Here is a 24,778-nt window from a genome sequence, read left to right as displayed (position 1 = left end):
TATGTGTATATTTCATTGACAATATTTTTGGTACTTTGCCCACTTGTTTCCTGACACAGAAGTTATAATGTAATCATGATCACCAAGTCATTGTTGAAGGAAACTGGATAATGAGGTTCTCATCTGTCATTTCTTCACCCTTTGAGTTGGATAAACCCTCTGTGGAAAGTGACAATATCCTCACCCTGTTGCAACTTCAGAGCTTGTCTGAGCTCCCCTCACAGTACCCAGCAGCAACAGTAAGAGCATACAGGCCAAATCCAAGACAGGATTATTTTTGTGTTGGGGTCTGAGAGTTGCTCCACCAATCACAGGAGCACCAGATCTCAGTCAGATAGAGATGGTATATTCATCACACACCCTAATACTGATCAGATTAGGGACATAGCTCAGAATGATCTGAACTACAATAACAAACATTTCTCAGGGCATCTTAATAAAGGAAAAAACATCACAAAAGCCACAGTGAGCTTATATACAAGTGCAGGAAGTGCTGCCAGTTGGTTATCTCAGACTCAAGCCATTTTAGACATAGTGGTCCATATTGACCTTAAATTTGATGGATCCTATGTAAAGCTTTGTGGAATTTCTTATGATTAGCAAACCTCATGTAGAGTAGACAGAACATAACAGAGGACATGGTCAGCATGACCCTGCTAAGAGTCAAATTATTTTTCTGTGTCAATGACTGGCAGGCATATTACAGCAACAATATAAAATACCTGGTAAACATGGAAAAAATGGCTATAGCTATGCTGGGGGGTAGGGGAGCAGACCTCAGTACTCTGTAGCCCTGGCTTTTCTGGATTTCAGCTTTGTAGACTAGACTGGCCTTGAACTCACAGAAATCCACTTGCCTATTCCTCCGGAGTGCTTGGATTAAAGGTGTACACCACCAACACCTGGCCTATTTAAAAGTTTTAAAAACTTTATTTATTTATTTATTTATTTATTTATTTATTTATTTATATTTTATATGCATTGATGTTTTACCTGCCTATTTGTCTGTATGAGGGTATTAGATCCTTTGGAACTTGAGTTATGGACAGTTCTGTGGTTTTTTTTTTTTTTTTTTTTTTTTTTTAACAAAATCTCTGTGGTGGTTTGAATATGCTTGGCCCAGGGAGTAGCACTATTAGGAGGTCTGGCATTGTTGGAGGAGATGTGTCACTATAGGTGTGGGATTTGAGACACTCCTCCTAGCCATGTGGGAGACAGTCTTCTCCTGGGACAAGATGTTGAACTTTCAGCTCCCCCAGCTCCATATCTACCTCAATGCTGCCATGTTTCCTACCATGATGATAATGGACTGAACCTTAGAGCCACTAAGGCAGCTCTAATTAAACATTGTCAGTTATAAAGGTTGTTTTGGTCATGGTGTCTCTTTACAGCAATGGAAACCCTAACTAAGGCAATCTCAAATATTCAATTTTACCAATAAGCACTCTTGTGTCAGATGCTTGAGTAAAAGCCTGCTAACTCAGAGAGACAGAGAAAGCACCCAGCTGACCTTCCTCCTCCTGAAGTCCCAAAAGGAAAAGGGAAGTTCTTCTCTATACCATCTTAAAAACCCTGAATTTGAATTTACCTCCTTTCTGTCCAATCTCTGGACTTCCTCTCACTCTTTGTTTTTTTTCTTTCTTTCTGTGTTTACTCTCTGCCAACTGGTTGCTTAATCTATGGTTGAATTTATTTAATCCTGTTTAATATAAACAGAAAGCTCTTGGATTGAAGGTTTGTGCTAGGGCTGAGCCACTCCACAATTGGAAACAAGTTATTCCAATAAATAACACAATCTTGGGGTTCACAGTCTGATCAAATATCCTGCAACATTTACCCCTTTTGTCTAAATAAAAAAGAAATATTTTAACTGTAGCACAGTAAAACTGTTTACAATAATGTAGGTATTTCTGCCAAGCTTCCCACAATGTCCAGATTGATCGTATTTGGCAGTCTTAGGATTATGCATTTTTTAGTTCAAAATTCTGTAAAATATTTGTGTCAGTCATTGTACTCAAAAATTTAAATGTCCTGAGATGTCTGTAGTCTAAAGCTGATGGGTGGTGTTTGTCAGCTTAGTGGCAATGCTGGATAAGTAGAACATAGTAGTGAACACAAAGGTGCCCACCATTTGCACAGAACCTGGCAGCAGAGGAGGGGGGCAGTTTAGCCCAGTGCTTAACATTACCACAACCCAGGTGAATTTGTTGTTGCAGGACCCCATCATCTTCTAGGAGACATCAAAGGTTTCTGATAGTAATGGTAGAAAACTTTGACATTTTAAATGCCATATTCAGCAGATCTCAGAAAGGTTTGAGGACTGCAATCTATTAAGTACATCCAATGTACACAAATTTTATTTCTAGTTTCCTGCTTCAGACTCAAACCTGAAAACATATGCAGGAAACTAGATGAAGGTTATTTCCAGAATTAGTATTCTGTATATCTACTTGAAGTGGCAATTTCTGTGTTTTAGGGAGACTCATGTGATGAGTTGCATCATGTGATGTTTTCTGGAAACTGTCTTATGAGAGGATGTTTTTGCTAAGCATGTAGGAGGATGTTTTGCTGAAAACAGACTTGTGTTTTTCTGGAAGCTGCCTGGAAAAGGAGCATATGATATTTTGCTAGAGTGGATACTTGAGAGAACATGTGACATTCAGAAAGGATATAAATACAATCCAACAGACAGTATATGATTTGTGTGGTATTAGTTTGACTTACCACTCTTTGCTGGTCTTTGTTGGGGTTTGCTGATGCTGGTCATTGCTGATGACACTGGGTGGTATTGGTTTGCTTTACCACTCTTTGCTGGTCTTTATTGGGCTTTGCTGACTCTGGTCTTTGAAAATGGCAGTGTGTTGTATTGGTTTACCTTGCCACTGTTTGCTAGTCATCATTTGTCATGATTTCATAGAGAGAAATATATCATAGAACTTCTGGTGTTGTTCTGGTAGCTTCTTGCTACTACTGCAGACTTGGACTGATTGGCAGAACCTTGCAGTTTCTTCTGTATCAAACTGCTGATTCATGAATGGTGTTTGTGAGTGGATCAAGCTACTGCTGTTGATTGTGTGATGTGAACTGCTGATATCCTGACAATGTAGATTTTATTCTCCCTTCAAAATCAATTTCTAAATAGGTCTACATCCTCCTTTCCCTTCCATTACCTCTGGTGGGTGGTGGGCTAGAATGGAATTTAAAGCACTTAAATACACTTATTAAAGTAATTTTGAAAAATATAAGACTACAACTACTAGGATGACAGAACACACACATACACAGACACACATATATAATTATATATATTTAAGATAATATTTATACCTTAAGAAAAGTTTTTTTTAAGAAAAGTTTTAAAGTGTCAAATGAATTCCAAAAAATTATGAGATTAGTGGCAGTAGAATAGACCCTTAGTTTTTGTTTTCCTTTCTCCCATACCAGGTGGCTCTTCTTTTTCCCCCTTTTTACTAGATATTTTCTTTATTTACATTTCAAATGTTATCCCCTTTCCTCATTTCCCCTCCCAAAACCCCCTCCTCCCTCCCCTTTTCCCCTCCTCTTGCTCACCCACCCACCCACCCACTCTTGATTCCCTGTCCTAGAATTTCCCTACACTAGGACATTTAGCCTTCACAGGACCAGGGGCCTCTTCTGATATGAAACAGTCAGGTTTAGGTTTTAGTCGAATAGGGACTACATAAAGACCATTTGTCACTTATGTCTGGAGAGAGCAGCAGAGAGCTGGAGGTGGGCAATAACACTTGGCCAACTTACTCTTTTTCTTGGGACATATTTTCTTGATTATCCACCCTTTTTCTTCAGATGTTTAACTCCCTCCCCCCAGAGTCACTTCCCCCATCCTCCCTCCTCTTCTCTTCTGAGAGGGTGGGGACCTCCTGGATATCCCCTCATCCCCACCCCAGCGCATCAAGTCTCTGCAGGGTTAGGTGCATCCTCTGCTATTGAGAGTAAACTGATGTTGGGGAACTGATTCCACAGACAAGCAACAACCCTGCTCCAGTTGTTGGGGGAACTATGGAGACAGCTACACATCTGCTACATAAGTACTGGGGGTCTCAGTCCAGCCCATGTAGGCTCTTTGGTTGACCATTCAGTCTCTGGGAGATCTCAAGATTCCAAGTTGTAGACTCTTTTGGTCTTCCTGTGGAGTTCCCTTCAGGGACTTCAGTCCTTCCCCTAACTATTCTATAAGGGTTCTGATGTCCACCCAGTGTATGGCTGTGGGTATCTGCATCTGTTTTAGTCAACTGCTGTGTGGAGACTCTCAGAGGACAGTTGTTATGCTCCTGTTTGCAAGCAAAACAGAGTATCACTAATAGTGTCAGGGATTGGTGCTTGCACAATGGATGTGCCTCAAGTTGGGCTGGTTATTGGCTGGTCATTCCCTTAGTCTCTGCTTTATCTTTGTACCTGAAGTTCTTTTAGACAGGATAAATTTTGGGTCAAAAGTTCTGTGGTGGGTTGGACTACTGCCTGGCTACAGGAGATGTCCTCTTCAGGTTCCATATCCCCACTGTTATGTGTCTTGACTAATGTCACCCACATTGACTCCTGGAGGCCTTCCCCATCCCAGATCTCTGACACTTCCTAGAGATTCCTTCCCCCATCCCCAACGCTGGCAGCTGCAGATTTCTATTCATTCCCCTGGCCCTCTAGCCCTCTCTCCTGTCTCTCCCTACATCTGATCCTGGTCCTCCCATTCTCCACCTTATCCCCTCTCCCACCCGGTTCTCTCCCTCTGCCTCCTATGACTATTTTATTCCTCCTTCTAAGTAAGATTCAAGCATCATTGCTTGGGTCTTTCTTTTCATTTAGCTTTTTTTTGGGGTCAGTTATGGGTATCCTGTATTTTATATCCACTTATAAGTGAGTACATACAAAGCATGTCCTTTTGGGTCCTGGTTACCTCACTAAGAATATTTTTTCTCTTCTTCCCTTCCCTTCCCTTCCCTTCCCTTCCCTTCCCTTCCCTTCCCTCCCCTCCTCTCCCCTCCCCTCCCCTCCCCTCCCCTCCCCTCCCCTCTCCCCTTCCCTCCCCTCCCCCCTCCCCTCTCCCCTCCCCTCCCCTCTCCCCTCCCCTCCCCTCTCCCCTCCCTTCCCCTCTCCCCTCCCCTCTCCCCTCCCCTCCCCTCCCTTCCCCTCCCCCCTCTCCTCTCCTCTCCTCTCCTCTCTTCCCCTCTCCTCTCCTCTTCTCTTCTCTTGTTTCTTTTGGTTTTTCAAGACAGGGTTTCTCTGTGTAGCCCTGGCTGTTCTGGAACTCACTCTGTAGACCAGGCTGGTCTCAAACTCAGAAATCCACCTGCCTCTGCTTCCCAAGTGCTGGGATTAAACGCGTGCACCACCACTGCCTGATAGGATGATATTTTCAAGTTTCATCCTTTTACCTGCAGAATTCATGATGTTATTGTTTTTAATAGTATTCCCTAATTTAAATGAACCACATTTTCCATAACCATTCTTAAATTAAGGGACATCTGGATTGTTTCCAGTTTTTGGATAATATATAAAAAACTGATATAAATATTGTAGACCATATGTTCTTGTAGTATGGTGGAGCATCTTTTGGGTATATGCCCAAGAGCAGTATAGTTGGATCTTCAGATAGAACTATTTCCAATTTTCTGAGGAACCAAAAGATTAATTTCCAAAGTGGTTTTACCAGCTTGCAGTCCCACTAGCAACGGAGGAGTGTTCCTTTTTCTCCACATCTTCACCAGCATCTGCTGTCACCTGAACTTTTGAGGTGGAATATTGGGGTTGTTTTCATTTGCATTTCCCTGATGACTAAGGATGTTGAACATTCCTTTAAGTGCTTCTTAGCCATTTGAGATTCCTCAGTTGAGAATTTTTTGTTTAGCTCTGTACCTGATTTTTAAATAGGGTTATTTGGTTCTCTGGAGTCTAACTCTTGAGTTCTTTGTATTTTTTGTATATTAGCCCTCTCTCAGATACAGGGTTGGTAAAGATCTTTTCCAAATTTGTTGGCTGTGGTTTTGTCCTATTGACAGTGTCATTGCCTTATAGAAGCTTTTCAGTTTTATGAGGTGCCAGTTGTTGATTGTTGATCTTAGAGCATAAGTCATTGGTGATCTGTTCAGGAAGTTTTCCCCTGTGCCCAAGTATTCAAGGCTCTTCCCCACTTTCTCTTTTATTAGATCCGGCATATCTGGTTTTATGTGGAGGTCCTTAATCCACTTGGACTTGAGCTTTGTGCAAGGAGATAAGAATGGATCAATTTGCATTCTTCTTCATGCTAGCTGCCATTTGAACAAGCCCTATTTGTTGAAAATGCTGTCTTTTTTTCCCCACTGCATGGTTTTAGCTTCTTTGTCAAAGATCAAGTGACTATAGGTGTGTGGTTTATTTCTGGGTCTTCAATTCTATTCCATTGATCAACATGTCTGTCTCTGTACCAATACCATGCAGTTTTTAGCACTATTGCTCTATAGTACAGCTTGAGGTCAGAAAAGAATTCTCACCTGAAGAACTTCGGATGGCGGAGAAGCATCTTAAAAAATGCTCCACTTCATTAGTCATTAGGGAAATGCAAATCAAAACAACCCTAAGATTTCATCTTACACCAGTCAGAATGGCTAAGATTAAAAATTCAGGAGACAGCAGGTGTTGGAGAGGGTGCGGAGAAAGAGGAACACTCCTCCACTGCTGGTGGGGTTGCAAATTGGTACAACCACTCTGGAAAGCAGTCTGGCGGTTCCTCCGAAAACTGGGCACCTCACTTCCAGAAGATCCTGCTATACCACTCCTGGGCATATACCCAGAGGATTCCCCACCATGTAATAAGGATACATGCTCTACTATGTTCATAGCAGCCCTATTTATAATTGCCAGATGCTGGAAAGAACCCAGGTATCCCTCAACAGAAGAGTGGATACAAAAAATGTGGTATATCTACACAATGGAGTACTATTCAGCCATTAGAAACAATGAATTCATGAAATTCTTAGGCAAATGGATGGAGCTAGAGAACATCATACTAAGTGAGGTAACCCAGACTCAAAAGGTGAATCATGGTATGCACTCACTAATAAGTGGTTATTAACCTAGAAAACTGGAATACCCAAAACATAATCCACACATCAAATGAGATACAAGAAGAAAGCAGGAGTGGTCCCTGGTTCTGGAAAGACTCAGTGAAACAGTATTTGGCAAAACCAGAACGGGGAACTGGGAAGGGGTGGGAGGGAGGACAGGGGAAGAGAAGGGGGCTTACGGGACTTTCGGGGAGTGGGGGGGGGCTAGAAAAGGGGAAATCATTTGAAATGTAAATAAATTATATCAAATAAAAAAAAAAGACAAAAAAAAAAAAAAAGAAAAAAAAAAAAAAAGAAATCGTGATTTTCCCCAAGAAGTTATTTTATTGTCTAGAATAGTTTTTGCTATCCTGGGTTGTTTGATATTCCAGATGAATTTGAGACTTGCTCTTTCTAACTCTGTGAAAATTGAGTTTGAATTTTGATGTGGATTGCATTGAATCTGTGGATTGTTTTTGGTAAGATGGTCATTTTTTACTATGTTAATCCTGCCTATCCATGAGCATGAGAGAACTTTCATCTTCTGAGGGCTTCTTCAATATCTTTCTTCAGAGAATTGAAGGTCTTGTCATATAGATCTTTCACTTGCTTGGTTAGAGTCACACCAAGATATTTTATTATTATTTGTGAGTATTGTAAAAGGATGCTGTTTCCCTGATTTCCTTCTCAGTCTGTATATCCTTTGTATAGAGGATGGCTACTGATTTGTTTAAGTTGAGTTGAATTTTATATCCAGCCACTTTGCTTAAGTTGTTTATCAGCTGTAGGAGTTTTCTGGTGGAATTTTTTGGGTCACTTATGTATACTATCATATCATCCTCAAATAGTGATATCTTGACTTCTTCCTTTCCAGTTTGTATTCCTTTGGCCTCTTTTTGTTGTTTAATTGCTCTGGCTAGAACTTTGAGTACTATATTGAATAAATAGGGAGAGAGTAGGCAGTTTTGTCTTGTCCCTCATTTTAGTTGAATTGTTTCAAGTTTCTCTCCATTAATTTGATGTGGGCTATTGTTTTGCTGTATACTGCTTTTATTATGTTTAGGAATGTGCCTTGAATTCCTGATCTTTCCAAGACTTTTAACATGAATGTGTGTTGTATTTTGTCAAAGTTTTTTTTTCAGCATCTAATGAGATGATCGTGTGGTTTTTTTTCTTTGAGTTTGTTTATGTAGTGGATTACATTGATGGATTTCCATATATTGAACCATCCCTGCATTCCTGGCATGAGGCATATTTGATCATGGTAGATGATCATTTTGATGTGTTCTTGGATTCAGTTTTTGAGAATTTTATTGAGTATTTTTGCATTGATATTCATAAGGGAAATTGGTTGAAATTCTCATTTTGTTGGGTCTTTGTGTGATTTATGTACCAGAGTAATAGTGGTTTCATAGAAGAATTTAGTAGTGTTAATTCTGTTTCTATTTTGTGGAATTGTTTGAGAAGTATTGGTATTAGTTCTTCTTTGAAGGTCTGATAGAATTCTGCACTAAAGTCATCTGGTCCTGGGCTTTTTTTTTTTTGGCGGGGGTGGGGGTGGGGGGAGACTTTTAAAGACAGCTTCTATTTCCTTAGGGGCTATGAGCCTGTTTAGAAGTTTTATCTGATCTGGATTAACTTTGATATCTGGTCTCTGTCTAGAAAATCATCCATTTCTTTCAGATTTCCCAGTTTTGTTGAGCATAGGCTTTTGTAGTAGAATTTGATAAGTTTTTTAATTTCCCCGGTTTCTGTTGTTGTGTCTTCCTTTTCATTACTAATTTTGTTAATTTGTATACTGTCTCTGTGCCCTCTAGTTGGTTTGGCTAAGGATTTATCTATCTTCTTGATTTTCTCAAAGAACCAGTTCCTAGTTTTGTTGATTCTTTATATAGTTTTCTTTGTTTCTACATGGTTGATTTTAGCCCTGCATTTGATTATTTACTGCTGTCTTCTCTTCTTGGATGTATTTGTTTCTTTTTGTTCTAGAGCTTTCAGATGTGTTGTTAAGCTGCCAGTGTATTATCTCTCCAATTTCTTTATGGAGACACTCAGAGCCATGAGTTTTCCGCTTAGCACTTCTTTCATTGTATCCCATAAATTTTGGTATGTTGTGCCTTAATTTTCATTAAATTCTAAAAAGTCTTCAATTTCTTTATTTCTTCCCTGACCAAATTATCATTGAGTAGGGAGTTGTTCATCTTCTATAGGCATATGAGCTTTCTGTTGTTTTTGTTGTTTTTGAAGACCAGTCCTAGTCCATGGTGGTCCCAAAGAATACATGGGATTTATTCAATGTTCTTGGATTTGTTGAGGTTTGTTTTGTGTCCAATTATGTGGTTAATTTTTGAGAAGGTACCATGACATGGTGAGAAGTAAGTAAGTGCTGAGAAGATAGTGTAATCTTTTGTTTTATGGTGAAATCTTTCATGGGTATCAGTTAAATCCATCTGATTCATAACTTCTGTTAGTTTCACTATGTTTCTGTTTAGTTTCTGTTTCCATGATCTGTCTATTGGTGAGAGTGGGGTGTTGAAATCTTATTGTATTCTTGTGTAAAGTTCATTGTGTGGTTTGAACTTTGGTAACATTTCTTTTTCAAATGTGGATGCCTTTACATTTGGGCATAGATATTCAGAATTGAGAGTTCATCTTGGTGGATTTTTCCTTTGATGAGTATGTAGTGTCCTTCCTCATCTGTTTTGATAACTTTTGGTTGAAAGTCTATTTTATTTGATTTTAGAATGGCTACTCTAGCTTGTTTTTGGGAGCCATTTCCTTGGAAACTTTTTCCCTCGTTTCCTCCAAGGTACTGTCTGTCTTTTTCAGTAAGGCGTGTTTCCTGTATGCAGAAAAATGCTGGGTCCTGTTTTTGTATCCAGTCTGTTATCCTATGTCTTTTTTATCGGTGAATTGAGTTCATTGATGTTGAGAGATATTACGGACCAAAGATTATTGCTTCCTGTTTTTTGTTGTTGTTGTTGTTGTTAGAGGTGGAGTTGTGTTTGTGTGGTTCTCTTCTTTTGGGTTTTTGTGAGAAGATTAATTTCTTCCTTTTCCTTGGATGTAGTTTCCCTCCTTGTATTGGAGTTTTTTTCTATTATCCTCTATAGGGCCAGATTAGTGGAAAGATATTGTTTAAATTTAGTTTTGTCATGGAATATCTGGGTTTCTCCATCTATGATAATTGAGAATTTTGCTGGATATAGTAGCCTGGGCTGGCATTTTTGTTCTCTTAGGGTCTGTATGACATCTGCTCAAAATCTTCTGGCTTTTAGAATCTCTGTTGAGAAATACGGTATAATTCCAATAGGTCTGCTTTTATATGTTATTTGACCATTTCCCTTTACCACTTTTAATATTCTTCTGTCCCTTTGATGTTTTGATTATTACATGACAGTAGGAATTTCTTTTCTTGTCTCATGTGTTTGGTGTTCTGTAGGCTTCTTGTATGTTTAAGGGCATCCCTTTCTTTAGAGTAGGGATGTTTTCTTCTATAATTTTGTTGAAGATGTTTGTTGACCCTTGGAATTTGACATCTTCATTCTCTTCTATAACTATTATTCTTAGGTTTGGTCTTTTCATTGTGTTCTGGATTTCTTGAGTGTTTTGAGTTAGGAGCCTTTTGATTTTCATATTTTCTTTTACTGTTGTGTCAATGTCTTCTATGGTATCTTATATTCCTGAGATTCTATCTTCTATTTCTTGTATTCTGTTCATGATCCTTCCATCTGTGACTTCTACTCCTTTTCCTAGGTTTTCCATCTTCAGTGTTGTCTCCCTTTGTGTTTTCTTTATTGTTTCTATTTCCATTTTTAGATGCTGGATGGTTTTGTTCAATTCCTTCACCTGTTTGATTGTGATTTCCTGTATTTCTTTAAGAGATTTATGTTTTTTCTTTCTACTTGTTTACTTGCATTTTCATGTATTTCTTTAAGGGAGTTATTTATGTTCTTCTTAAAATCTTCTATCATATTCATTATATCAGATTTTAGATCTGAATCTTTCTTTTCAGGTGTGTTGGGGTATCCAGGGCTTGCTGTATTGGGGGAACTGGTTTTTGATGTTGCCATGTAGTATTGGTTTCTGTTGCTCTTGTTCTTGTGTTTGCCCATCAACATTTGATTATCTCTGTTGTTAAGTGACCTTGCTGTCTCTGACTGGAGCCTGTCCCTTGCAGAAGGGACAAGGATCAAGCCTATGATCTTGTGATCTTGTAATCCTGGATGTGTCAGAATACATGGAGGTCAAGCTGCATCTAGGTGTGGGCCAAGTGAGTTGGGATCCAGGGCATAGACTCTGTTCTGGGCACAGGTGCAACTGGTAGGAAGCAGTGGCCCCTTTTATAAGTTTGGAACATCAATCCCTGTGAAGTCCTGTGTTTGGATAATGGGCATAGCTTGTAGTTGTTCTCAACTACCCGTTTCAATACCTTCTCCTAGAATCTACCTTATCATCTCTAAGTCCCTCATTTCCTGTCCCTAGAACTGCAGGGGTACTAATTTGAGTACTCTATTGTTGTAAACTCATCAGTCACATAAGGTCTCAATTTCCCTGTTTGCCTTTCTGGTCTCACACAGGCAATCCATCAGACAGTTTGTCCTTTTCACAATAATTTATCAATTTGTATAAATTGTGTGTAAATCTTCTGAGTGGCCCTCTTCTATACACCCCAAGACCTTTGGGGAAGTATACTAATATTAGCTCCTGTATCCACCAAACCTTCTATGTCAATACTAGCCATTTGTATCAGTAGTTGGGTCTCTGATCATTATCCATTGTTTTCCAGTACTCCCAAAAGTTCCTGTCCTTTCTACTGTCTTTCTGCTTTCTTTCTTAAATTTGATATTTGCCTTTTCAAATGCCAATATTTCTCTCAATGGCTCTGTTTTCTGGGTCTGATATGGGTCTATTTGTAGGTAAACCCTGTAGGGAGTTTTACTGACGCTTTGATCAGGAATCTGTGTGTGAACATTGAAGAACCTGTTCCCCAATTGGTTCTCGATCATTCAATGAAGATACTAGTGGCCAATGGATGAGCCAAAGAGGTGGGGCTTCCAGGTTCCTTCAGGCAGGCCAAGAGATGTAGGAGGCGTAAAGAGGATTTACCTGGGGTAGAAGGTGGTAGATTAGAAACACAACTAAGGCCGGGCGGTAGTGGCACATGCCTGTAATCCCAGCACTCTGGGAGTCAGAGGCAGGTGGATTTCTGACTTCCAGGCCAGCCTTGTCTACAGAGTGAACTCCAGGATAGCCAGGGCTATATAGAGCAACCCTGTCTCAAAAAAATCAAAAAAAAAAAAAAGAAAGAAACAACTAAGTTGAGGGTAGACTTAGAGGTGTTGAGCTAAGACTAAAGGTAACTGAGCAATTAAGCTGAGGGAAGATTTAGAAGTGTTGATCTGGGAGTGAAGAGAAGGGCATGTTAGCTGGGAGAGGCTTAGAAGGGCCTGGTTATTGAGCTAATAATGAACTTAAAAATAAGCTATGTCTGTCTGTCTTTCAACTGCAGATCCAAGGGAACCTGGGTGGGGCCTGGTAGTGTGGTCTTCCCAGAGCATAAAGTGGGATAGTAGAAACTACATGCTACAGATGGCATGTAGAAGGTGAGAATCCACTATTAATTTAGGAATTCTCAGATGGTATACACACATGCAAATGGTATTAGTCTAGGAGGAGGGGAGAATTGATTTCTCAGCAAGCTGGCCTGAGTTAGAGTCTCCATAATTCAAAACTAGAGTAAAAGAACACAATCCAACATAGAGAGCTTAAGCCAAGATGCTGGGAACTCCTGTGTAGACAGGCTGTCTGGTTCCCTGAATGTTAAGAGGGAGACAGTGGAAAACAAAAAATCAAACTGCCTGTCTGCAGTCAGCAAAGTATCAAAGAATAGATTTTTTTTTTAAAATTTGATTTAATTGTTTTTAAGGATAATAGGGAGTATAATAGTAATTGTTTAAATGTTCTTACATATACAGATATTAAGCTCCACAGAAGAAAGACATTAGGGGTGAATGATACAGTAAGCAGAAGGGACTTTAAGTTTACATTACATAAATACTTTTGGTCTTGATCTCATGAAGGTCAGGGCAGAGGACAGCAAAAGCACTGTATCAACAGTTAATATTTGTTTAGATTGCTTTGAATTGTTTTGATTATCAAACTGAGTGTGGTTATGAGTTTGGTGGTTATGTTAAAGTTCCTCTGGGAGAGAGGTCAAGCTATATCCTTAATGAATTCTGGTAACTGGAAAAAGATGCTATTTTGGGAGAAAGGCTCTATATTTTGTGTTAACAGGAAGGGTGAATAGGCTATGGACCCCCCCTCCAGAGTTATATGAATCAGATGTGATAGTGGAAGACCACCTGAAGATCTTGAAAAATTCGAGAAAATCAAACAAGACAGGAATATTGATCTACTGATTCCTTGACATGGGAACCACTCAAAAACTGGCTTAGACATAAAAATCTCTCTAGGTAAAGATTCAGCTAAAATGAGACAATAAATCTTACTGGTTATGGAATCCCTAAGATTCTTCTTGCCCTCTTTCATACGGCATGAATGAAGATTTATTACATTTGGTTATTGATAAAATTAATTCATAAAAAGTCAGTTCTCTTTCACTTGCTCAAAGAAGAAACAAAATTTCATCTTTAAATGATCTGTGCACTCTACACAATCTATATAAAAATCTTAAATGTTACTGAAATTTTGGTTGTGAGATTCATATATTACAGAATGTACAGCTTGGTGAGATCCATCCTCAGAGATGCTGAACTGACCTGCTTGACCCCTTGCTTCTGGTTGCTGCCCAAAACAGCTTTGGGGATTGGCACTGATTCCAGGGCATCTTGTTTCATCTAATCTTTCAGATGGGTCCAGTCAGAACTTTAGTCAAGCTCTGAACCTTCCAAACATGCAGAGATTGGATAACGTGTTAAATCTAGCTTTCTTAAGTCTAATCAGTTTTTCTAATTTTCCTACTCCTCCCCAGACCTTTAAAGAATTTCTTGTCAGCCCTACTCGGCAGGAAGAAGCTATGGTGAGTCATCAGTCCAATTCCCTGGGTTTGGGTGTCTGGTAATGGTTATTTTATGAATTATAGATAAAAATTGTCATTTAAAAGGATAATTTGAAAATAGCAATAGTTTTGAACAGGGAGGAAATAGTTGGAGTGGATTACTAAATTTTATTCTTGAACAAAGTGTTGTGTAGTTATAATCTTACATTGATAAAAATCTTTGTAATTGATCCAAAATTGAAGGTATAATTTTTTAACACTTGTACAGAAATTATATATTGAGAATTAAGGTTTTTCACTGGTATAAATATGAATATTGTATACAGATTATTGATACAAAATTCAAAATTAATATTGTTACTCTTATATCTTTTGCCTATGCAACTTATTTAAGAATACATGGTTTTGATTTACTCCTTCTATTAGCTGCTTTACAAATTCTTTACAATGATTAAGTAACACAAGTTAAGGGGTAGATAGCAAGTTCATGGTTATGTTATATTCTGATTTAATTATAATAAAGTTTTTTCACTTTACTCAAATAGAAATGGCTAAGGGTAGATAAGGTTTAACAGACCAGAGATACTTTACTTAGTCTTCAAAAGAATCAGAAATACACAGAATGTGACATTTAATGTTATTTCATTATTAAAGATATTTTGACAATGAGTCATGCCTGCTCCTGATAGCTTCCCTGTTCCACTTCAAAGAAGAATTGAGTATCTTTACCTCTGGCCAATGTGGCTTATTGTGGCAAGGTTTTTTATATACAACAGAAATTGCTTATATTATCTGAAGACAGCATATTTTCCAAAAAAGACAGAGGTGGCATGGTAGACTAATAAGCTCTGCCAAGACCAGGTAAGGTAGTTTTTCATATTTCCTGCTTCACCAAAGGTCTGCTAGGTGGTTCTGGGCCAGAAGGCAGAAGACAGATGCTCCAACGTAAGAAATTAGGGCCAGTCCAGGTAGTCAGTTGTCTCTACAATTGTTTAAGGTTTGGAAGCTATGTTTGGTTCTTCCTCTATACTTAGGCAATATTTCATTCAGTCTTGGATTTCTGATGGGGTTGAAGACTAGTTATAGTCTCATAATTGAACTCAAGTTGTTTAGCATTGAGTGATGTTATAGAGTGGAAGACTTGGTTTTCAGATGGTGTTACAGGCTAAAATCTGAACATAATTCAAGGATTGAATATTCCTCTTTAAGTTTGGAATGATGGTAGCAGATTTTATCTAATTAACAAATATCATGGACTGGATGTTAATTGTATATCATACTTTGTAATTTACATGATTGTTATGATTTTGTTCAATTTATGTCTGAGAGGAGTTTTTTTAATTGGACAGAAAAAGTGAGATGTAGGAAGTGGTCTGATGTTTTGTTTGGAAATCTGCATGTGAATGCTGAAGGTCCTGTACCCCAATTGGCTCTTGATCAATTAATAAAGATGCTAGCAACCAATGGCTAGGTAGAAGAGGTAGAACTTCCAGGTTTCCACAGGCAGGCTAAGAGATGCAGGAGGAAGAAAGGGATTCACCATGCTTTGGAGGGAGAGTGAGCCACCATCCATGTGAGATCTCAGGTGGAGTGGCTATTGGCCACTTCTCAGACGGGGCTTGGAGTAGCAGATAGGAGATTAGAAACACAACCAAGCTAAGGGAAGATTTAGGGTGCTGAGCAAGAAGAAGGTACCTGGGCACTAAGCTGAGGACAGATTTAGAGGTGTTGAGCTAGGACTAAAGGTAATTGAGCAACTAAGCTGAGGGCAGATTTAGAAGTGTTGAGCTGGGAGTGAAGAGAAAGCATGTTAGCTGATGGAGAAGAGCCTGGCCATTGAGCTAATGATGAGCTTAAAAATAAGCTCATGTGTGTGTTTGTCTTTTATCTGCAGATCCAAGAGTACCTAGGTAGGGGCTGGTAGTGCACTGTTTCCAGAGCTTAAAGTGGGGTTATGGAAACTACATGATACAGAACCTAACCTCTGTAAGAATTTTATCAAGGCTTCTGCAGAACCCTGTATTATATTAATAAATGAGGCAAGTTTTCCCCAAGCTCCTCAGTCACATTCCAAGCTCTTAAAGATGCAACAATATTGTTCAATTACACCATCATCAGATTGGATTTGTTCTTGTAGGTCAGTGTAATGCCTTGTACCAAGCAGCTGGTCTTTAGTAACATTTATCTCCCTTGCTAAATTTTGTTGTTTTGTTTTTGTGGCTTCTTGCTCCCACTATGAAAATCATCATAATTACTGTCCAGCTTCTAGTAGAGCTGACACCAGTCCTTTCCAATCTTGGGAAATAACTCTATGCTGCATAGTTATTTAGCATGTTCTTATCAAAGGGAGAAGCAAGTTATACAAATAGAACAGCCTCTTTAAAATGCTTTAGATCTAGCATTTTATCAGATGACAGGTGAATTCATTATTTTCATGACTCTAATTTGTAGCAGGCATATGCTGCACTAAGACTGGGAAGGCTGAAGGTGCCTGTGTAGCTCCAAGCAAATCCTCTGGTATTACACTTGGCTGAATCTGTTGAGTTTCTACCACCCTCTATTCTTCTTGTCCCCTTGTCTCATCTCACAGATGCTCTGGGCACTTGATAGTGAGAGTTAGGGATAGAGTAGGGTGGGGTGGAAGTTTGCCTTCCAGCCTAGTTTGCTTTCTCCTTTCATCATGAGGTAAATTTCTGGTCTAAGACACTAAGCATGACGCCTGTTGTTTTTCTCCCACCAGCCCTTTTCGTTTTCCAAGCACTTCTACCTCTATCTGCTAACTCTGTAAGTGCATAGGCAAATCTGCAATCTTCTCTAACAGAGGAGAATTGTATCTTTTCCCTTAAACTTTTTTCAAAATTGTATACATAAAAGCTATGAAGCAAAACCAAAAAATCCCCTCTGGGAGCAAGGCAGGAGACCAACCACTACCCGCAGCTGCTATTTTGTGAACCTCTTTAAACAACATTGCTAATTCATCTAGTACATTAAAAGTAGAGTTACTCTAGTATGTTAGAAGTTGTTATTCATAATGCCTAAGCCATATTGGGCACCACCTGTAGTCTTATATTATTTAAAACCAACTTTAATAAGTGTACTTAAATGTTTTAACCTCCATTCAAGCCTGCCACACACCAAAGGTAGTGAAAGGGAAAGATTAATAAGTCAGAGGAGGATATGGACCTGTTTAGTAATAATTCTTTGGGGGCAAATCCAGTCTGCATTGTCAGGATATCAGCTGTTCAGTTCATACAAATCATCAGCAATATCCACTCACAAATTCACCATTCATGAATCAACAAAGGCAGTTTGATCCAGACGAAACTGCTCTGCCAATTGCTTGAGTTTGCAGAAGTGTCGAAGCTTCCAGAACACCACCAAAAGTTCTTTGGTGTGTTTTTCTCTAAGAAGTCATGGCAAGAGATGATTGGCAAGGAGTGATAAAGCAACCCAATACAACACAGTGTCCTCAGTGAAGACCAGCATCAGCAAAGCCCAGTAAAGACCAGCAAAGAGTAGCAAGTCAAACCAATACCACACAGCATCACCCACTGTCTGCTGGTTTATATTTGTACTTTTCCCAAGCATCATGTATGCTTTCAAGCATCCACTCTAGCAAAAAATCACTTGCCCCCTTTAAAGACAGCTTCCAGAAAAACACCAGGAATCTGTTCTCAGAAAAACATCCACACATATGTCTGCCTCAGCAAAAACATCCTCTCATAAGAGTTTCTAGAAAAGCACCACGTGATACAACTGAGTCTCCAAAGAAACCAGAAATTTCCACTTCACATTCCTGAGGGATTTTTACAAATCTGTTTTATTTTTATCTCTATCTTTCCCCCCTTACATCAGGTATATTGCCGTGTAAATTATGGTAATGGTACCAGGAATAAAATTTAAGTAATTTTTAATTAAGAAATTATATTAAATGGTTAAAATATTAAAAAGGAAAGAATTACTAGCTTTTGAAATCCATCCTGCTTACTTTCAGTTTGCCTGAACGCTGGCAAGGATCTAGCAGCACTCTCCTTGCAGCCCAAAGAGCAGATTAACAGTTCTTTCAACCAAGTCTCAACCAAGATGCCTGCCATTTTGTCCAATTTATTAACCCTTTCCTGTCGTGACATTGTCTTCAGTGTAAACTAAACCATAGAGAAAACTGTTATGTTCTATAATGATAGACCAAAGAAAGGTTAGAAAAGTTCTAAGTCTCTTTATAGGCTATGTTTATAGATTAAAAAGTTTTGTTTTGATACTAGAAGAGCTTAAACTAAAAATCATAATCTTAAGGCTCAAACATAGTGGATTTATACTCAGTAACCTTGTAAATGATCAAATTCTTTAATATGTTCAGAAATGTATATGAAGTCATACTAATAACTGATGCAGTTAATTTCAAAAATCAAGCTTTATTTAGTCTCTGTTTTATGTTTAGAGGAGATAACTAAAAATAGACAAAAATTGTTTAACTAAGATATGCTAGGTAGGTTAATAGCCTTCAAACCTGTCAGAGATCTGCTCTTTATGGCATTTAATATGTTTAGATGTACCATGATAGACAGAAACTCTCATATCTTAACAGTAACCCACACAAGGTCTCCAAGAAGAGATGGGCACTACAACACAGGCACTAACTGGACTGTGGTACAATAACCACTGGGCATAACTGCTCCAGTGCCTTGCCCACTTGCAGGTTCTGGCCTGAGCTGTTGACAGAGGACACCAGAGAATGGATAGCCACACAGTGCTTAAGACAAGATGAGGTCAGTCTCTCTTGTGTTCTTCCTCTAAAGAAAAAGCCTCTTAATCTTCTTGGTCTGACGACCAAAGACTGCCTTTCCCCATGAAGACTAAGAGAACCTGGGACAACTTTTCAGGTAGTAAAATATGGACTAATTTCTGCATTTTAACTGATTTACAGGCTATTTAGATAACAACTTATTCTTATCAGTTCACTGATCACTTTGACGGCTAAGCTAACTAACTGTACCTTAACTGCTAGACAATGGGCAACTAGCTCATTTCCTCAAAGTAAGCCACCATTGTGTTAGTTTAGAACAGAAGTCAGAACAAAATTGTACAGTTAGCCATAATAATCTTGGACTGATCCAACAACCAACTATCACTTCCAGTACCTGTGTATGAACTTTTATGGTATTTGCCTTTTCAAGATGTTCCTGGGATGAACTCCAACATATGAGAGACACTTGCACCTATTGAGAATAAACTTACATTTTATTTTATTTTATTAGATATTTCTTTATTTACATTTCAAATGGTATCCTTTTTTTGAATTACCCATCTGAAAACCTCCTAATTCATCCCTCCTTTTCCTTTTCACACCCCCCTCGCCCCCCAATATCCTGACTTGCATTCCCCTATTCTGGGGAATTGAGACTTCACAGCACCAATGGTCTTTCCTCTTACTGATGTCTGAAATGGTCATCTTCTGCTACATATATAGCTGGAGCCATGGGTCCCTCCATGTGTACTCTTTGGTTGTTGTTTAGTCTCTGGGAGTTCTGGAGGTACTGGTTGGTACATATTGTTGTTCCTCCTGCAGGACTGCAAACCTCTTCAGCTCCTTGGGTCCTTTCTCTAGCTGCTCCATTGGGGACCCTATGTTCATTCTATTAGTTGTCTGTGAGCCATGGGTATGATTTTTAGTTTAAGCTCTTCTAGTATCATGTGATCCACTTTCCAGTAAGGATCAAAGTATCCACACTTTGGTCCTCCTTCTTTAGCTTCATGTGGTCTGTGAATTGTATCTTGGGTACTTCGAGCTTTTGAGCTAATATCCACGTATCAGTGAGAGCATACCGTGTGTGTTCTTTTGTGATTGGGTCGCCTCACTCAGTATGATATTTTCTAGCTCCATTCATTTGCCCAAGAATTTCATGAATTCATTGTTTTTAATAGCTGAGTAGTACTCCATTGTGTAAATGTACCACATTTTCTGTATCCATTCCTCTGTTGAAGGACATCTGGGTTCTTTCCAGCTTCTGGCTATTATATATAAGGCTGCTATAAGCATAGTGGAACATATGTCCTTGTTATGTTGGAGAATCTTTTGGGCATAGGCCCAGGAGTGGTAGCTGGGTCCTCAGGTCCAATTTTCTGAGCAATTTAATAGATATGGAGAGAGTGGGCAGCCTTGTCTGGTCCCTGATTTTAGTGGGATTGTTTCAAGTTTCTCTCCATTTAGTTTGATGTTGGCTACCTGTTTGCAATGTATTGCTTTTACAATGTTTAGGTATGGGTCTTGAATTCCTGATCTTGCCAAGACTTTTATCATGAAGGGATGCTGAATTTCATCAAAAGGTTTTTTCTAGCATCCAATGAAATGACCATGTGGTTTTTTTTCTTTCAGTATGTTTATGTAGTGGATTACATTGATGGGTTTCTGTATATTGAACAATTTCCTGGGATGAAGCCTACTTGATTGTGGTGAATTATTGTTTTGATGCATTCTTGGATTTGGTTGGCCAGAATTTTGCTGAGTATTTTTGCATCAATGTTCATAAGGGAAACTGGTCTGAAGTTCTCTTTCCTTGTTTGGTCTTTGGTTTAGGTATAAGCGTTATTGTGACTTCATAGAATGAACTGGGTAGTGTTCCTTGTGTTTCTATTTTGTGGAATAGTTTGAAGAGTAGTGGTATTAGCTCTTCTTTGAAGATCCGCTAGAATTCCCCACTAAATCCATCTGTTCCTGGGCTTTTTTTTTGGTTGGGAGTCATTAACAAATGACTGCTTCTATTTTCTCAGGATTTATGGGGCTATTTACATGGCTTATCTGATGCTGTGTTAACATTCGCAACTAGTATGTGTCTAGAAAATTGTCCATTTCATCCAGATTTTCCAATTTTGTTGAGTATAAGCTCTTGTAGTAGGAGTTGATTTTTTGAATTTCCACAGTTTCTGTTGTTATGTCTCCCTTTTCATTTCTGATTTTATTAATTTGGGTAGTGCCTCTGTGCCCTCTGGTTAGTCTGGCTAAGGGTTTTTCTATCTTGTTGATTTTCTCAAAGAACCAGTTCCTGGTTTTGTTGATTCTTTGTATAGCCGCCCTTTTTGTTTCTATTTGGTTGATTTTGGCCCTGAGTTTGATTATTTCCTGCCATCTACTCCTTTTGGGTATATTTGCTTCTGTTTGTTCTAGAGCTTTCAGGTGTGTTGTCAAGCTGCTAGTGTATACGCTCTCCATTTTCTTTTTTGAGGCACTTAGAGCTATGTGTTTTCCTCTTAGCACTGCTTTCATTGTGTCCTGTAAGTTTTGGTATTATGTGTCCTCATTTTTCATTAAATTCTAATAAGCCTTTAATTTCTTTATTTATTTCTTCCTTGACCAAGTTATCATTGAGTGGAGCATTGTTCAATATCCATGGGTAAGTGTGTTTTCTGTTGTTTTTGTTTGAACTTAAGACTAGCCTTAGACTGTGGTGATCTGGTAAGGTGCATGGAATTATTTCAATATTCCCATATCTGTTAAGGTCCATTTTATGACCACGTATGTGGTCAGTTTTGGAGAAGGTGCCATGAGGTGCCAGGAAGATGATATAGACTTTTGCTTTAGGATGGGATATTTTACAAATATTCATTAGATCCTGTCCTGACCCGCAGGACAGTCAACAGGGTCGCCGGATCACCTAGGGAAAGGCAAGAGACAAGAGACACAAGAGACGGACAGCAACACAGTATTCTGATCAAGCTGTCAAATTTTATTTTTTACACAAGGCCATATAAAGGCAAGCAAGCAGGTGTAAGGAGGGGCAAAGGGGGAAAGTCATTGTATTCAGGGAACAATCTCAGGGGCTTAACTTTTCTCAAGAACAGTTTCTTAGAATTATCTCTCAGAATCTCAGGGAAGAGTTGGCAAGTGCTGTAGGAACTTGGCATAGAAAATGCATCTTGAGGTGAAGTGGAAAGGAGTTGCTATGGTAACTTAACCACAGGTTGCTATGGTAACCTGATCACAGGTGAGCTTTGTTTGTACTGACCATTTAGCTTACTTGGCTAATCTTTAAACTAGTACATTTCCTTCTAAAAGCAGCCTAGAGAAAGCAGGCTAGAAACGGCTGAGAGGAGGGGGTTTTGAGATCTATGTGAGAATGGCTCCTGGCATCTCCCCATTCTCTGTATTAAAGAGAGCAGAGGTCAGACAGCCATTGATGGAAAGCAGATGAGGCACCAAGATAATGGAGCAGGGCCTGTCTTAGGACCATCCCAGTCACTAACCATCACCCTTTCCTGTCCTTGGGTATCTCCACCAGCCTCTAGAGACCCTGTCTTAGCTGGGTGAGGTCCTGGGAAGGTGCCCATCATCAGCAACTGCTCAGCAAATTGTTTATTGGTGCCTCCAGTTTGTGGGCTCCTTCTGGAGTCCTGACTGGAATGGTTGTGACAGGAATGCTCTCTCTGCCAGGGCACTCGAGTGTGCCATTTGGGCTGTTCTGTAACTGCCCTGGAGGGCTGGGTAGCCATCTCTTGATCCTCCATAGCCAAACAATGGTAATGTATCTGAATGGGCTTGGCTGCCAAATCATCTACCTGCTTTTTAATCAGGGCAGTGAGGTGATTAAAAGCCCATGGTCCAAAAGAACCTAACAATAATAGACCTACAAAGGGTCCTAGGATGCTGGGTAAAAGTGTAGTGAGCCATGGAGAGGTGAAAAACCAGTTTTTATATCAACATTTTTTCTGTTCTCTTTCTCACGTTTTTCTAGTCCCTCTCTGACTTTTTTCATGCTATCTCTTACAACTCCTGTTTTACTAGCATAGAAACAGAATTCTTCTTTTTTTTTTTTTTATTATTCGATATAATTTATTTACATTTCAAATGATTTCCCCTTTTCTAGCCCCCCCACTCCCCAAAGTCCCGCAAGCCCCCTTCTCTTCCCCTGTCCTCCCACCCACCCCTTCCCACTTCCCCGTTCTGGTTTTGCTGAATACTGTTTCACTGAGTCTTTCCAGAACCAGGGGCCACTCCTCCTTTCTTCTTGTACCTCATTTGATGTGTGGATTATGTTTTGGGTATTCCAGTTTTCTAGGTTAATATCCACTTATTAGTGAGTGCATACCATGATTCACCTTTTGAGTCTGGGTTACCTCACTTAGTATGATATTCTCTAGCTCCATCCATTTGCCTAAGAATTTCATGAATTCATTGTTTCTAATGGCTGAATAGTACTCCATTGTGTAGATATACCACATTTTTTGCATCCACTCTTCTGTTGAGGGATACCTGGGTTCTTTCCAGCATCTGGCAATTACAAATAGGGCTGCTATGAACATAGTAGAACATGTATCCTTATTACATGGTGGGGAGTCTTCTGGGTATATGCCCAGGAGTGGTATAGCAGGATCTTCTGGAAGTAAGGTGCCCAGTTTTCGGAGGAACCGCCAGACTGATTTCCAGAGTGGTTGTACCAATTTGCAACCCCACCAGCAGTGGAGGAGTGTTCCTCTTTCTCCACACCCTCTCCAACACCTGCTGTCTCCTGAATTTTTAATCTTAGCCATTCTGACTGGTGTAAGATGAAATCTTAGGGTTGTTTTGATTTGCATTTCCCTAATGACTAATGAAGTTGAGCATTTTTTAAGATGCTTCTCCGCCATCCGAAGTTCTTCAGGTGAGAATTCTTTGTTTAACTCTGTACCCCATTTTTTAATAGGGTTGTTTGGTTTTCTGGAGTCTAACTTCTTGAGTTCTTTATATATATTGGATATTAGCCCTCTATCTGATGTAGGATTGGTGAAGATCTTTTCCCAATTTGTTGGTTGCCGATTTGTCCTCTTGATGGTGTCCTTTGCCTTACAGAAACTTTGTAATTTTATGAGGTCCCATTTGTCAATTCTTGCTCTTAGAGCATACGCTATTGGTGTTCTGTTCAGAAACTTTCTCCCTGTACCGATGTCCTCAAGGGTCTTCCCCAGTTTTTTTTCTATTAGCTTCAGAGTGTCTGGCTTTATGTGGAGGTCCTTGATCCATTTGGATTTGAGCTTAGTACAAGGAGACAAGGATGGATCAATTCGCATTCTTCTGCATGCTGACCTCCAGTTGAACCAGCACCATTTGTTGAAAAGGCTATCTTTTTTCCATTGGATGTTTTCAGCCTCTTTGTCGAGGATCAAGTGGCCATAGGTGTGTGGGTTCATTTCTGGATCTTCAATCCTGTTCCATTGATCCTCCTGTCTGTTACTGTACCAATACCATGCAGTTTTTAACACTATTGCTCTGTAGTATTGCTTGAGGTCAGGGATACTGATTCCCCCAGATTTCCTTTTGTTGCTGAGAATAGTTTTAGCTATCCTGGGTTTTTTGTTGTTCCAGATGAATTTGATAATTGCTCTTTCTAGCTCTGTGAAGAATTGAGTTGGGATTTTGATGGGTATTGCATTGAATCTGTATAGTGCTTTAGGCAAAATGGCCATTTTAACTATATTGATTCTGCTGATCCATGAGCATGGGAGGTTTTCCCATTTTTTGAGGTCTTCTTCCATTTCCTTCTTCAGAGTCTTGAAGTTCTTGTCATACAGATCTTTCACATGTTTGGTAAGAGTCACCCCAAGATACTTTATACTGTTTGTGGCTATTGTGAAGGGGGTCATTTCCCTAATTTCTTTCTCAGCCTGCTTATCCTTTGAGTATAGGAAGGCCACTGATTTGCTTGAGTTGACTTTATAACCTGCCACTTTGCTG

This window comes from Apodemus sylvaticus, chromosome 13, assembly GCF_947179515.1.
Source record: "Apodemus sylvaticus chromosome 13, mApoSyl1.1, whole genome shotgun sequence".
NCBI classification, from domain to species: Eukaryota; Metazoa; Chordata; class Mammalia; order Rodentia; family Muridae; genus Apodemus; species Apodemus sylvaticus.
The sequence above is the reverse complement of the archived record's forward strand: the minus strand, read 5'-3'. Positions refer to the sequence as shown.